The sequence below is a fragment of the Euprymna scolopes genome, chromosome 12 (genome assembly GCF_053919585.1).
Source record: "Euprymna scolopes isolate OS-2025 chromosome 12, ASM5391958v1, whole genome shotgun sequence".
Lineage (NCBI taxonomy): Eukaryota > Metazoa > Mollusca > Cephalopoda > Sepiida > Sepiolidae > Euprymna > Euprymna scolopes.
The window spans coordinates 80771268-80786423 of record NC_136493.1 but is presented as its reverse complement, the minus strand read 5'-3'; the positions used below and the strand labels follow the sequence as shown (position 1 = coordinate 80786423).

At 27.5% G+C, this 15156-nt stretch overlaps 1 protein-coding gene across 1 annotated transcript in view; it reads right to left on the bottom strand.

Moving 5' to 3' along the window:
* The window catches only part of LOC145291370 (protein Loquacious-like), a 45447-nt gene extending 31816 nt beyond the window's left edge, over nt 1-13631 (bottom strand). Inside the window, exon 1 of the mRNA XM_080137147.1 lies at nt 13265-13631. The gene's annotated coding sequence lies outside the window, so the exon portion shown is untranslated. The remainder of the gene's footprint in view (nt 1-13264) is intronic.
* Between the last annotated feature and the right edge of the window lie 1525 nt (nt 13632-15156).

The following is a 15156-nucleotide window of genomic DNA, read 5'->3' as shown; positions in this document are numbered from 1 at the left end:
AGATTATATAAAAAATTTATATTACACGTTCATTTATGTAAAGAAAATATTAGAATCTTACGTATAAAAAGTCTGCAAAACATGTAATCTATAAATAAAAGGGAATTTTTTTTTTTTTGCAATCATAATTTTTTTATGTGAAAATATTAAATTCAATGATAATACCAGTAGTTCGAGAAATTAATTTTTTCTAAAGAATTATATCATCAATTCATTAATATGGAATTTAGGAGCATTTTTTGTCACGTTTCTGAAAATTTTTTCAGATTACAAGTTAGGATGCTTTATTTTCATAAAAAAGCAAGAATAAATTCATTCATTTTGTTTTTTTACTACTGAAAACCATAACTTTAATAAAAGGTGTTTTTTTTGTTTGTTTAAAACAATAATACATTTCCAATAAGATTCAAATAAAAATAATGGGTTCATTATATTCTGTGATCATTTGATAAATACTGAAAATTTCATTAAAATTGGTTCATTTCCTGATTTTTGGTGAATTTTTAAGTTAAGGGAGGGTCAGAATGTTTATACACTTTGAGCATCAGCATTCATTTTGCACGTACCTATCTTATGCTGATATTTACATGTTCATGGATATAAGATAAATATAAAATTACATTAAAAATTTTCCCTAGAAAAGGGGCTTTTTTTATAATGTTCCTCAAATATTTTAATTGTTAACATCAACACTTTATTTTCATAAAAGCAAAAATAAATTCATTTTTTTTTATTACTTAAAACTATAATTTTCCTAAACGGTATTTTTATTTACATATAGATTTTCACCAAGAAAAAAAAAAAAAAAAAAAAAATTTGGTTGATTTCCTGAATTTTTATGAATTTTTTTTAAGTGAAGGGAGGGGCCCAAAATGTTTTTATATTATATGGGAATTGGTTATTCATTTTGCACGTACATATGTAAGTATTAGAGTTACTATATCTAAAGTAAAAGGCGATTTTTTTTTTTTTTTTTAAAGAGTTATGACATAACTAAATAAAGTTTCCGTCATTAAATTGCACATACCTAAATATTAGGTATGTGCAATTTAATAGCGGAAACTAATAGGTGGACATGGTTTTGAAAGCTGTCTTATTTTTTTTTTTGTAGGTTTCTGATTACTTTTTGATGGTGTTTGAAAAATTAACGCCTAAAGTTTATCTCTAAAAAGGGGGAAAAATATTTTTATACATGGAAAAAAAAAAAAAGTTATGAAATAGGTTTTCATGGCGACATCAGAAACTGACAAGTTCATCTTAATTTTGAAGTTAAATTTATTGTAAAAATCCCTTGAAAGATGAATTAGTTTTGAGATTATTTTAAAATCTAGTTAGTAAAGTTTTAAGATATTGAATTAAATAAAATTTTTTAACATAAAAATAGGTTAATTTAGTTTCTAAAAGCGAAAGTTTATAAATAGGTCCAGCTTCGCACAATCAAAAACGAAAAGGCGTCGTGCAGAAGTTCTATGGAAGCTCAAAATGTCACAAAGTCCATTTTACTTCAAAAATTATAGAGGAATTGAAACATTAAACCTAATTTTTTTATTTTTGAAGATAAAAAATATTAATCTGTATTTGTTGTAATAAAAAAGGGAAGGGATTATTAAAATATTTACTTTTATTTATTTATCTATTTTATTTTTTTTTTTTTTACATGATTGCTCAATTTATTCTCAAAACATCACGATAAATTAATTCCTTTTAAAATAAAGTAAAATTGCATTTTAAGTGAAAAAAGTCAATTAAAATCAATGATTGCATTGACAATTCATTAATAAAATTTTTTTTAAAAATTTAGTAATAATTAAAAAGAATATGGCGAGTATGATGCAAATCTTGTCGTTTTCCTTATATTTTTGTTAAAATTTTTCCCATCAAAATAGATTATCAATGACTTGATCAATTTCACAAAAACAAATTAAAAGTTAAATATTTTCAATTGTTTGAAAAGAAACTTAAAATTTTGTTTTACAAACATGAAGGCGTTTAAAACTGTACATCTACTCTAAGCAAAGGTTAAAAAGGTTCTGGTCATAAGTGGAGGCAAAACAAAAGGAAATTCAATTTTAAGCAAGAAAAATAAAAAGACTAATTATGAAGAATAAAAAGTCTTCTATTTAAAGAATTTCTTAATATTGACAAAAATAAATTAATCTTCAAAAAGGTTTTATGGAAATATGTTTATGTCGGTACAAGATAAAAAAAACAAAGAAAAACTTAGTTCATTTGTCAGCATTTAAAATGTTTAGATTTTCTCAAAAAGTCTAAACATATCGCAATGAATTTTCTGAAATTGATTGCCATGCAAAATCGATTTTGAGGAACATTGTTTGCGAATATGGAAAGAAAAGTGCAAAGTTTGATTGACTCGATCGGTTAATGACTCGCAAAGAAGACGGCATAAAATTTTTTTTTTTTCAAAAATAAATATTTGTTTTTTTTTTATTATAATAGTAAATTATATACGCTTTGATGTTCCATACATAGAATCTTTCTTATTCTGATAACCGGAAGTAAACAAACCTTGATTCTTAAATTAAATCATTTGCATTTTAATGTTTAAATTTTAAAACTGATTAAAAATTAAAAATATGCAAGACTTTGAGATTTAATTATCTGTTTCTTATAAACTAAAAAACTAAATTGATTTTATCTTTACAATGGAGGTCTTCGGACTTTACACGTAAATTTCCAAAAAAGTATTGTTTTTTTTTTTGTTTTAAATTTGAATAAATTATTTATTGATCTTTTCTCTTCAATTTGTGATATATAAAACTTTGGTACATAAATTAATTATTTACTTTTTAAATAGACATTTCAAAATAGGGGGTGGGCGTGAATAAAAAAAAAAAATAAAAAAAAAGTTGGTCTAAAATATTATATTCGGTTTATTGGAAAGAGCATAAAATTTCACATTGACCCTGAAAATATCGTAAAAATAGAATCAATAGAAAATTTTTGATAGATTTTTAAAGTTTAAAAATTAAAAAATACTGCACTCGTAAAATTCAATCAATTTCATTAGTTTTTTTTTTTTTAAATATTTCTATTACTTTTTATACAACTTTAATAGTTTATTTTAGAAGTATAAACCATAAAGAAAATAAACAACCCACTTTTAAGAGAAATTATGAGTTTTTTTTATATATTTTTTTGCAGTTTCGTGTTAGGGGTGTCAAAAATTCCTAAAAAAATGGTTAGGTAGGGTATTATATGCACACCATCCATCTGCACTATCCTGGTCGCACATACTTCTAAATTATTGGCAGTAGAGTTTCAGCATTCCTTGTTAACTGGCATCATCATAGCCACATTTGTTTCTCGCTCGGACGCTCGACCATACCAAGCACATATTCCGATGGGTATTTCTGATGCATAGACTTGCTATCATCTATCTCAGTTCTTTCATGATCACAAATTTCAACTCGATTTTCTATTAGAGACATTGCGCAAATTTCCCTGATGAAATTTAACCAGTGCACTAAATTTGACTGACACATCAGTTTCTTTTAAAACTTTATTATCAGTGTCTCCAGACTCCAATATAAAATCTGGATTAAAATGTTTGACTTTAATTTGCTCCCGTCAAAGAACAATCCCGCTCTAATATTTTTCCTTTTCCTACATTTTGGGCAAGCCCAACAATATGTGTTTATATATTCCTTGTCTCGTTGACATTGCAGGTTCATACGTCTAAGAATCGCATCACATTTCGGACATGTTTGCTGGTTGGCGATTAAACCACGATATACCAACAATTTTATACTGCTTGAAATGTCAGATGTATCATTAAAAATGTCTTTATCGACTAATTTGTTAATGATTAAATTTATAATACCTCTTAAACTACAGCTATTAGTAGGTACGGGCAAAAATAGGGGGACCTAGATTTATCATAATTTTTTTGTAGGTTTCCGACTACTTTTTGATTGTATTTGAAAGATTAGACTAAAGTTAATTTCTTAAAGGAAAAAAAATTTGTACACGTGAAAAAAAACCAAAAAAAAAAAAAACCAAAGTTACGAAAAATATTTCACGGCGATCTAATTCAGCTAAATTTTGAAGTTAAATTTGTCGTAAAAATCCTTTAAAAGATAAATATTACGTTTCTATTTCAAAGATAATTAGTAAAGTCCTAAGATATTGAATTAAATAGGGGAAAAAACAGTGTTTTTCCCCTATTTAATTCAATATCTTAGGACTTTACTAATTATCTTTGAAATAGAAACGTAATATTTATCTTTTAAAGAATTTTTGCACAAACAAGGTGTTTTTCAAAAACACCTTGTTTGTGCAAAAATAACTTAATTAGCCCTAAAAAAAAAAAAAAAAAAAAAAAAAAAAAAAAAAAAAAAGTAATTTACCGTTCGCCAAAAAACGCAACAAACTAAAATTTTGCAAACACGATTATAAGGAGGTCCAAAATTTCAGCCAATCGAAATGCTGTTTCAAAATGAAGTTCTGATAGTAAAAGGAGGTAGGGGGTGCGAGATCCCCCCCCCCCCACAGACACGCATACATTCCTATTCTGAACGTTTGTATCAATTTTTATCATTTAATTTAATTATTTTTGTGTTCCTGCTTTTTAAATTAATTTTTTTTTTAAATTATTGTTCGAGATTATATAAAAATTATGTTACACCGAAAGTTTTACATTCTTGTGAGTAAGGAAATTATTAAAATCTTGCGTATAAAAATTATGCGGGGGGGGGGAAAAAAAAAAAAAAAAAAAAAATATTTTTGTTATAATATTTTTGTGTGAAAATATTAAATAAACAATGCTTAGTAATATGGTAATAATATCGGTAGTTCGAGAAATTCATTTTTCTTGGAGTTATATCGAATTCATTAATACGGACTTTAGGGGCTTTTTTTCGTAATGTTCCTGTAAAAATTTTATTTCTTTTTATTGTTACAAATTACGATGCTTTATATATAAAAAAAAAAAAAAAATAAATAAATTCTTGCGTTTTTTATTTACTACTGAAAACTATAAAAAGACATAAGAAAATGCTAAAAGCGTAGGCACCGCCAAAACTGGGGGAGGGGGGGGGCAGGTAAGTACTTTTTGACGGACCGTCTTTTAAAAATCTACCAAAAATCAGATAATTATCCGATCAATACGAAATTTTTAGCGATTATTAAGAGAAGAATGAACTTTATAACAGTGTACTTATTTTTCATAAACGATATTATATATATATATATATATATTTGCTTACAACCCCCCCTTGTTTTGAGGGGGTACAAATATGCTTAAAATAATCATCTGAAACTGAACACAACATATTGTGTTGTTGTTGTAAGGGATAGAATTATAGATTTAAAAAAAAAAAAAAAAAGTTTGCATACCTTATTTTGACGTCTGAATATCAGAACTTCGATTGTGTTTAATTATCCCGCTTTTGAGTTTTGAAGTGTGAAATTCGGTGAATATGTTAAGTAAAATAATTTAAGTTAAGCAAAAATTTAATATTTATACGAAAAAAGCAATTTTAAAATCTTTGATAAATAAATTAATTTTTTTTTAGCGAGCCGAATAATGCATGACCATTATTAAACCGGGCATGCTTTGAAGAATCGATACAAAAAAAAAAAAAAAAAAAAAAAAAAAAAAAAAAAAAAAAAAAATCGATAAATATTGTGCTCTTTGTGTTAAAAATAGCATCATTTTTTCGATCCAGTTTGAAAACGTTTGCCGCCTTTCGACTACGGTGGACCAAACGCGCTGAAATAATTTTTTTTTTATTCTGCTTTAAATTGCCCCCCAAACCCATACAAATGGTCACCTATCTGGTACTGGCCAGCCTCAGCGTTAATAATACATTGAAATTTTTGTCACTGAAAAATAAGTTTTTTTTGGCCTGTTTGGTCTTCCATAGTTTGCTTTTTATCAACTACAAACGTAAACATTGTCGATCTAAACTCTAGATCGACGCGAAGTAACTGGTTGCCTATATGAATAAGTGGAATTATTTTAAATCCAGGTACTTATATTATAATATTTTTGCATATTCTTAGAAAATCATCCTAAATCTTAGTTAGACAACAAATAAATAAACTATTTCAAAAACCTTTTTTTTTTAAATATTTATGTACATTTTTTGTGCAAGACAAAAAATGTCAGTTAACTTTTTGGGGAAAATTCAACATTTAAAATTTAATTAAAAATAGAAAAAGTTTTACATTATTCTGTTTTCTATATGATAAAATTCAGGGTTTTATCTTTCTGGGAAAAAAAAGTTACTCAGAAATAATGGATTTTAATAAATGTAATTTTGTTTTAAAAAAACACAACAACTTGATTTTTCCGCCATTTTTGGCGGTGCCTATAAAAACATGTATTTTACCATTTAAATATTTAAACAAAATTACAAAAAAAAAAAAAAAAAACTAATTATAAAAGACTAAAAGATTATTTACATTTTAATATTCTTTTAATTGGCAACCTTTCCTTAAGAATTATAATAGTAAATTATGTACGCTTTTTGATCTTCCATACAATGAAATCTTATCCTATAATAACCGGAAGTAAACAATATAAAGTCTTGATTAAATTAAACCAATGCAAATTTATATATTTTGAGACTTTTTGTATACATTTTTCTTAATTTACATCTTTTCATGAATTTGTTCGGCAATCGTTTCAAAGTTATTTTAATCCAGAAAAAAAATAAAAATATATTATTTAAATGGTTCTAAATTTGTACTGAACAAGAACCATCTTTTAGATTTCTATATTTCTCGCCTCCTTAATACCAGCAAGCAATCAATCATTTAGAGAAAGATCAGTTCTTCAGGTTCGTAACCTAACTTACATTCGTATGAATATACCAAACATACCACGCAGGTAAATAAGATGGTAAAAAGTTAAATTTAGTAGTTGTCACAGGTACGTCTAGATCAAAACACACCTAATAAGATATTAGAAAATGTTTATTTAAAAAAAAAAAAACATTTAGATGTGTTTTTTTTTTTACTCAATTTAATAAACCAATTATTTTGCTAATAAGCAACTGATTAATATTGCTAACAATGGAGGAAACTTAGGCTTATTTCATTTAGATAATAAAAATCCACCCAACCAATTGTTCTATAGAAATGAAAATAGACCATGTGATTAAAACATCAAAATTCAGTCCGATGGTTTTTACCGAACAGTAACATAGTACCCCCCCCCGCCCCTTCCAAAAAACTAATTTTAGAAATATTTTCAAATCCAATTTTGCTTCTCGGATTGAAAACATCTCATTTCAACATAAACACAAGGTTAGTGATGTTTTTAATAGTTAAGAATTTATAATATAGCAAAGTATTTTCCATTTTTCCATCTTTAAATTTTTGGAGTTATTTTATAATTCAAACTGGAAATATTCTTTACAAAATTGATTTCTAATCAATCTAAATATTCAAAACTGGCGTTACCCGGGAGTCTTTCATAAGATTTGGGAAATTATAAACATTACAGTATCGTTTGAATATTAATTGTATCAAATAGTAAAAACTAATTAATTTCTTATTATTTAGATTCTCGAACTACTGTTTCTCATCTTGCGTGTCATTTGTACAAGGTTTCGATCGATGTAACCTCCGACCTTCAAGTATATTTTTAATTAGGAAATCCGCATATAATTTCGAACGAAACCCTGCACGGATGTAGCATGTTCTCGTTTCGGCAGCCATGACTGGGGAGCAGCATTTCTAATTCTCAATTCTATTTTTGATGCAGAATTCATTTTTCTCATGTCAAATTATTTTACTATAAAATTGGTTTTAAAATGAGGATTAACTGCGAATTTTAAACCCAGTTTCAATAATTTCCATTAATTTGGCTACAAATTCATCCTTTTTCTCAAACTATTAAAATATGATGAAACCGAATGCATTATGATGCATTTTAGATACTACCAAAGCTGTGTGTAAAACGCCGGCGTTTTACACAAAAACAGGAACGTCATCATTTCGTGTGTTTACTATTTTCCGAGTCGTTTTCTAGGGATGGACATTGGCGCTATAAGTGTTATAAAAGTAACGTTTTTTTTGTTTTGTTTTTTTGCTATCGGATTTTCATATTTACATTGTAAAACAAATAGATTTTTTTAATGAACTACGCAGACGAGAGTTAATAAAATAAGATTAATTTTAACGTCTTCTGTTGACATTTATGTACTAAATATAATGTTGCTTACAGGCCTCCGTACTTTTGGGAAAAAAGCGCCAGAAAATATGAGCACTCTTTATGTTTAATCATTAAATCAAAACGAATTTTAGGTTGATTTTATATTTGTAATGTTTATTATCTCAAGAGTCATATTCTATTATATGAATATATTTTTTTAATATTAGAAACCTGTTGCAAATAATCTGTTTGAACTTCATATCGCGCAATATTTGAATTTAATATCATTCAAAGCTTTAAAATAATTTTTTTTAGAATTGTTATAATCCAATTAATTATATTACCGAGAAAAAAAAATTATCAAGTTTTTTTTTTTTTTTTTAAAAACATCCAATTTTATTTACAACTTTAAGTGAAATAAATAACGGGATATATATATATATATATATATATATATGGGTTTGTATTACTGTACACATAGATTCGAAAAAGTTGTCAAAAAACAAATATATAACAAATAAATGCTATCAAAGGCAAGAGAAGTTACTTTTCTACCAAACTGGATATAATTCACGTGTTTTTATTCAATTTAACATGTTTATTCAGCTCGAAAAACATGCAGTGTTTACCGATGTATTGGAAAATTCAAAATGGCGGCCGACTCTCTCTTAAATACAGTAAGTTCGGGAAAAGGTGTTATTAATAATAAACTAGACAAAATACTGTTAGAAATTCTCTCAATATATATTACCGAGACATAGGTTGACATATATTCGGTGTTTTTTTAATAGTATTTTGTCTAGTTTATTATTTATAACACCTTTTATATATATATATATATATATATATATATATATATATTTTTATCGACCTACATTTATTTTGTTTAGTTTTCATAACATGAAATGGGGGGGGTAGAACACAAAAATGAAGTATTTCCTCTAATATATTTAACGAAACCTATTTTGGGTTTGTAATACTGTACACAGATTCGAAAGAGTTGTCAAAAAAACAAATATATAACAAATATTATCAAAGGCAAGATAAGTTACTTTTCTACCTAACTGGATACATTTGTGTTTTTATTCAATGTAACATGTTTATTCAGCTCGAAAAACATGCAGTGTTTACCGTCGGTAAACTTTACCGATGTATTGGAAAATTCAAAATGGCTCCCGACACTCTCTTTAACATGGTAAGTTTGGGAAAAGGTGTTATAAATAATAAACTAGACAAAATACTATTAAAAAAACACCGAATATATGTCAACTTATGTCACGGTAACATATGTTGAGCGAATTTCTAACAGTATTTTGTCCAGTTTATTATTTATAATATCTTTTCCTCAACTTACCGTGTTAAAGGGAGTGTCGGGCGCCATTTTAAATTTTCCAATACATCGGTAAACACTGTATGCTTTTCGAGCTGAATAAACATGTTACATTGAATAAAAACACGAAAAATATATCCAGTTAGGTAGAAAAGTAACTTATCTTGCCTTTGATAACATTTGTTATATATTTGTTTTTTGACAACTTTTTAGAATCTATGTATACAGTAATACAAACCCCCTATTTTTATTATGTAAATTTATTTAATAATGAATAAATATCGAAAATTTCAGGAAAATATGACGATTTGATTTTTAAAAACATGGTTATGTCTACAGCTTCAAAACGTCACTAATTTAAACATGATTTTTGTCTCGCATTTCGTCATTTTTATATGCTGTAAAAATTAATATTAGCAGTTTATTTGAAGCTTTTTAAAATGGTAAAAAGTTAGGATAATATTAAATGAAATTACAGTTACATCGTGTTACATACAGCTACAGACAGCGGTGGTTAAAACTGGCGCGCGTTGGAGGTACCTAATGGATTGCATTTCATGATTTGTTTTGTTTGTTTGTTAATTCGTTTTATTTTATGCTACTACAATTTTCATTTCAATGACTCAAATAGTAAATAATAATAATAATAAAAAAAAAAAAAAAAAAAAAATGACACACCAAGGCAAGAAAATAGTAGTCACAATTTTATTTTTATTTATGTTAATATTCATCTTTGTTCACAATATTTCACACACAAAGAATACAAGAGAAATACAATTCGATTATCGCAAAAAAAAAAAAAAAAAAAAAAAAAAAAAAAAAAGTGAGTAAAATTACATTCGGTACTTTATGCACTTTTGTTACGGTGGTGAAATAACATTTAGAAAGCCATTCTTAACACGGGCGAGGGAGGGTGTTTTGTAATTATTCTGTACTTTCACCTAATTTAACTTCAATACTATTTTTTTTTTAAAATAGCACGGTTACAAAAGTGCACCTTACTGCACCTTACATTCTTTAAGTGTAATGTTGATAAAAACATCCGTAAAAAAGCGAGCTATAAGTAAAAAGCGCACTGTGCTCATTTTAAAAATAGTATTTTTAAGTTAAATTCAACTAAGATTTTTATTAAATTGTTAGGTGAATAATAACAAAACACCCTCCCATGTTAAGAATGGCTTTCTAAACGTTATTTCAGCACGGTAAGTACCAAAAACATTTGTAGAGTGAAAGAATTTTCCGGTTATGGATTTAAAAAAAAAAAATGCAAGAAAAATAGATTTAGTTATAAGTACATGAAAGACTATATGGTTGGTCAACTATCTTTTTAATTTTTATTTTATTCAAAAAATTTTTAAGTTTACGATTTACGTAAACGTTGAGATTCGAGTCAGGGACAGATTCTTATAGTTTATAAGCAAATATATATTTTTTTAATTTTTAGAATAACGTTTTGGAGTTAGAATTGAATTATGTAGGAGTGAAAACATTTAAATACATTAAAATTAACTATTACATTTAAATAATTTGGAGAATGGAGATGAATTAATTGAGAATTATTTAAATTTATTCTCTTTAAATTTTAAAAATGTAAAATAAGAATTCGCGGTATTTGTGAAAATGTATAAATTTGAAGGCCTCGAATACATTAAGAGAAGTGCAATTTTAGCTACTTGCATTCATTGCATTATTTAAATAGCCAGACAAGGGATCAAAGCGTTCTTCATATACGACCGTATAGAAAAGAGAAGTAGTTATCTATTTATAAATTGTGACATTTTATTCTTTATTTTTTCAGTTTTAATTATATTAAAATTATATAAAGTGGAAAAGGGTCTTAAAACAGACCGCAATATATATATATATATATTATATATATATGCAACTCCGTTAATAATTTGAGATTCAATTTGATAACACTCATTGTTTCATTTATATTATTTAATGTGTCTACGTAAAATTTTATGTAGATATATTTTCAGTATTTACTGCAGTGCCTCAATACGCGAGTAGGCAGTAAGTTTTGAAAATACATATGGCAATTAAGCTACAAAGAAAGATACACGCGCGTGTGTGTGTGTGTGTGTGTAGTTGATGAATAATGGATATTGATGATAATACAGGGGGGTGAGAGTGTGAAGGTATCAAATGAAATTTAATAAATCGTTAGATACACACACACACAAACTTTGCCTGAGCAAGGTCGAGTGGCATTGCTTAAAATGAATGAGAAATGATTCCGACCGAAAGAGAAATGGTTGTTCCAAAATGCCGCATAGATTAGCGAGAATTGCCTTTCTTAACGATAGGAACACGGATCGATGTGAAAATCACAAATGACTGCACAGTAGCATGGCTTGTATTTTACATTGGGGGAAAGAGAAAGGACATCTTGGCTAAAGAAATACCATTATTTCGATTTGAAGAGAATGGAAAGCGCTAGGAAATTCAAATATCTTTTTACCCATCAAAATGGGAATATTTTAAAAGATGGAAAATTTAATTAAATCTGTTACATTTTTTTTTTTTAAATTTCAATAAGCGCGCCGCGCAACACACAGGCCAAATATATATTTCCGCTATAGAAGTGGGTTTTTCAAATTAGAAATTTTTTTTTTTTAAATAAATTGAAGCTTTCCTTTAAAAGGATTTCTCAACCATTTTTACATTAATTCTTTTTTAAACCAGGAAATAAGATTTGACTAATAAAAATGATGCATTTTCTAACAAACGAGGAAACAGTTTTATTTACAGAAAATTCTTTATTTGAAAAAATGTTATTAAAACAATGACCAAGTGCGATGAAGAAAAAAAAAAGGGATGGAATTAAGGGAAAGGGCTGTTACTGTTACGTTATAGACAGGAGAGGAAAAAAAAGCCGAAACAAGGCACGAAGAAAAAAAAATAAGTCCTAATCTGCACCAGGAGGGGGGGGTAGATTTTGAAAACATTACAAAAATTAGTCTAAATTAAAGAAACAAAATAAAAATTAGAAAAAAAAAAAAAAAAAAAAAAAAAAAAATGGAGAGGGGGGTGATAATGAAACCTGGTCAAATATTTAATTTATATAAAAAAAATTAAACTTAAAATATTTTAATTAAAAATTTCAACACTTCAAATTTTTAAATTAAAAAAAAAAAAAAAATGCAGAAAATATCTAGAAGCATTATTTATATTGGTTGTTTTCCCGAACGCACAAAAGATGTAAGAATTACGGCATGTTCGTTTCCTTCCAGGTTCAATTTCTTTAAATTTCTCGTTTCCTTTATTAGCATTAAGTGTATGCACTCAATTCAATTTAGTTTGCGAAAAACAGAAAATTATTTGATAAGAATTAACCCCGAAATTTCATTTTTAAAATGAAATGGAGAGGGGGGGGGGCGGTGCAAACTAAAATGAAATAAGTCGTGGTAGTCGTCGTCGTCGTGTTGCAGTAGTTGGAAGTGCCGAAAAAGACTGGATGAATTACCAAGAAAGAAATGCTTCTTGGAAATAATTAGAAGAAAAAAAAGAACAATTGGATGCAGTTATATATAAACAGTCCTTTTCAAATAGAAGGCTGGAAGCTATTTAGTTTGAAAAATCAATAAAAATAAATAAATAAAGGAATACAATAGTTTCTGTTTAAAAGGTCGAGCACATGGTTAGCAATTTCGTCACATCGAATTTGAGATTACGGAAGACCATCTTTTAAGGAAGGTTTTTAACAGATTAAAAAAAACTATCTAGATTTTAAATTAGATTAATAAATGGTATGAAGTAAAGGAAAAAGGCAAGTAATATTAATAAGGAGAGAGAGAGAGAGCACCCACCTCAGCACACTGATTATCAGGGTGCACTTTTCCACTGGGGAGAGACTCTACCGATAAAGGTCTCTTCGCCGCTTTCCTCCTGTGACGTAAATCAGTGTCAGTCAGTCGCAAAACTATTACACTCTGGAGATTTCCTCTTGCAAAAGCCGTGAAATAAGCTTTTCACAGATCACCTTGATTCGAATGGTGAGCTAAAAATATAGGTTTGGATGCTAATATTATGGCTAACTTCTAAATAAAATTGCAAACCTATAGCAACACTCCAGAACGGTTTTTGACCTCTTTTCGTTAGCGTGGGCGGGACTTAGTCTATTCTGATATTCCTGTTTTGAACGTTCGTTTGTCGCATTCCATCATTCTCGAATACGTATGAATATTCGCATGTTCTCCTTTCTCCTCGCACCTTATCTTTTTTTTTTTTTTTTTGTCTTTCTTCAGAAAAAAAAAAATATAAATCTAATATATCTACTTTATTTGCCTTTAATAGTTTTATAGTTCATTTTATATTATATTATACAATGTGTTTGATATCGTTTTTTTTTTTTAATCAATTATGAATTCCATTTTAGTCTGTATTTATTTGCACCCCCGCGAGGGCAAAGTGACACATAAAGTCCTTTATTAACGTGGGGTTCTCTTTAAGACATATTAAAATAAATTCATGTAAGTCGTTAAAATTGATATTTTGTTTTTTACTGGTTCGCTATAATCTGTAGCTTAAAAAGAGATAATATAGATGCTTTGCTTCGTTCATGTGGGCATTTTTTGTAATATTTAAAAAAAAAATATGTAGTTGATATACGATGAAAAAAAATGCTATATATTGGTTGTAATTAACATTCAATTATTTTAGTTTCATAATTTAGTCATTATACGAACTAGCAATTGTACATTTTGGATGAAAATGATGAGCCAACGTAAAAATTACGCGCATGCGCGCGTGTGTGCTTGCATCTTGGACAGTTGCTTAAAAGGCTCAATTTAAACTTCACATATCTTGAATGACTATGGAACCAGAGAGAAAAAATGTTATTAAATCCTAGCTTTCCCATAAATTCAACAATTAAATTTTTTGACAAATTAGTGAAAGATAAATGGAAATAAGTATTTTTTTCAGCAACAACATGTTCGTCTCTTTTGCAGGTGTTATGGAACTCCCTATTAATTTTAGTGACACGAACACACACACACACACACACACACACACACACACACACACATCCTAAACCATCCCTGAAGATGGATCTGAAAGTACTCGGATAAAAAGCTACTATATTAGTTGCGTCAGCCCATTCTTGCCAAAAATTAGAAAACTAGGAAGACTCAGAACCAAAATATGTAAACAGAAATTGTCTATATTATTCAATGAAACACACTTAAAAGAAAGAATGCTGCTTATATATATATATATATATATATATATATATATATATATATATATATATATATATATATATATAACTACTTCATTTACTCACACAAATTTAATATACGAAAGTATAGATTTATGCGTAAACTTTAAGTATTTACTTCAAAAGTGCTCAATACGTAGGTAGAGCTAGTTAGTAATCACCATATATATTTATAAATTACTATATATATATATATATATATATATATATATATATATATATATTATATTTTGTGTACAGAAAGTTGTTAGTTGAGACAGATCATTTGTACCATCGGTTTCAAGCCCGATAAGAAGGCCCGTTTAAGGTATCCTTATCAAGCTCTCTTCAGCCAATATTCGTCTCTTTTTTTTTTTTTTTTTTTCTGAAGAGAGCTTGATAAGGATACCTTAAACGGGCCTTATTATCGGGCTTGAAACCGACGGTACCAATGAGCTGTCTCAACTAACAACTTTCTGTCCACAAAATATAAATACGCTC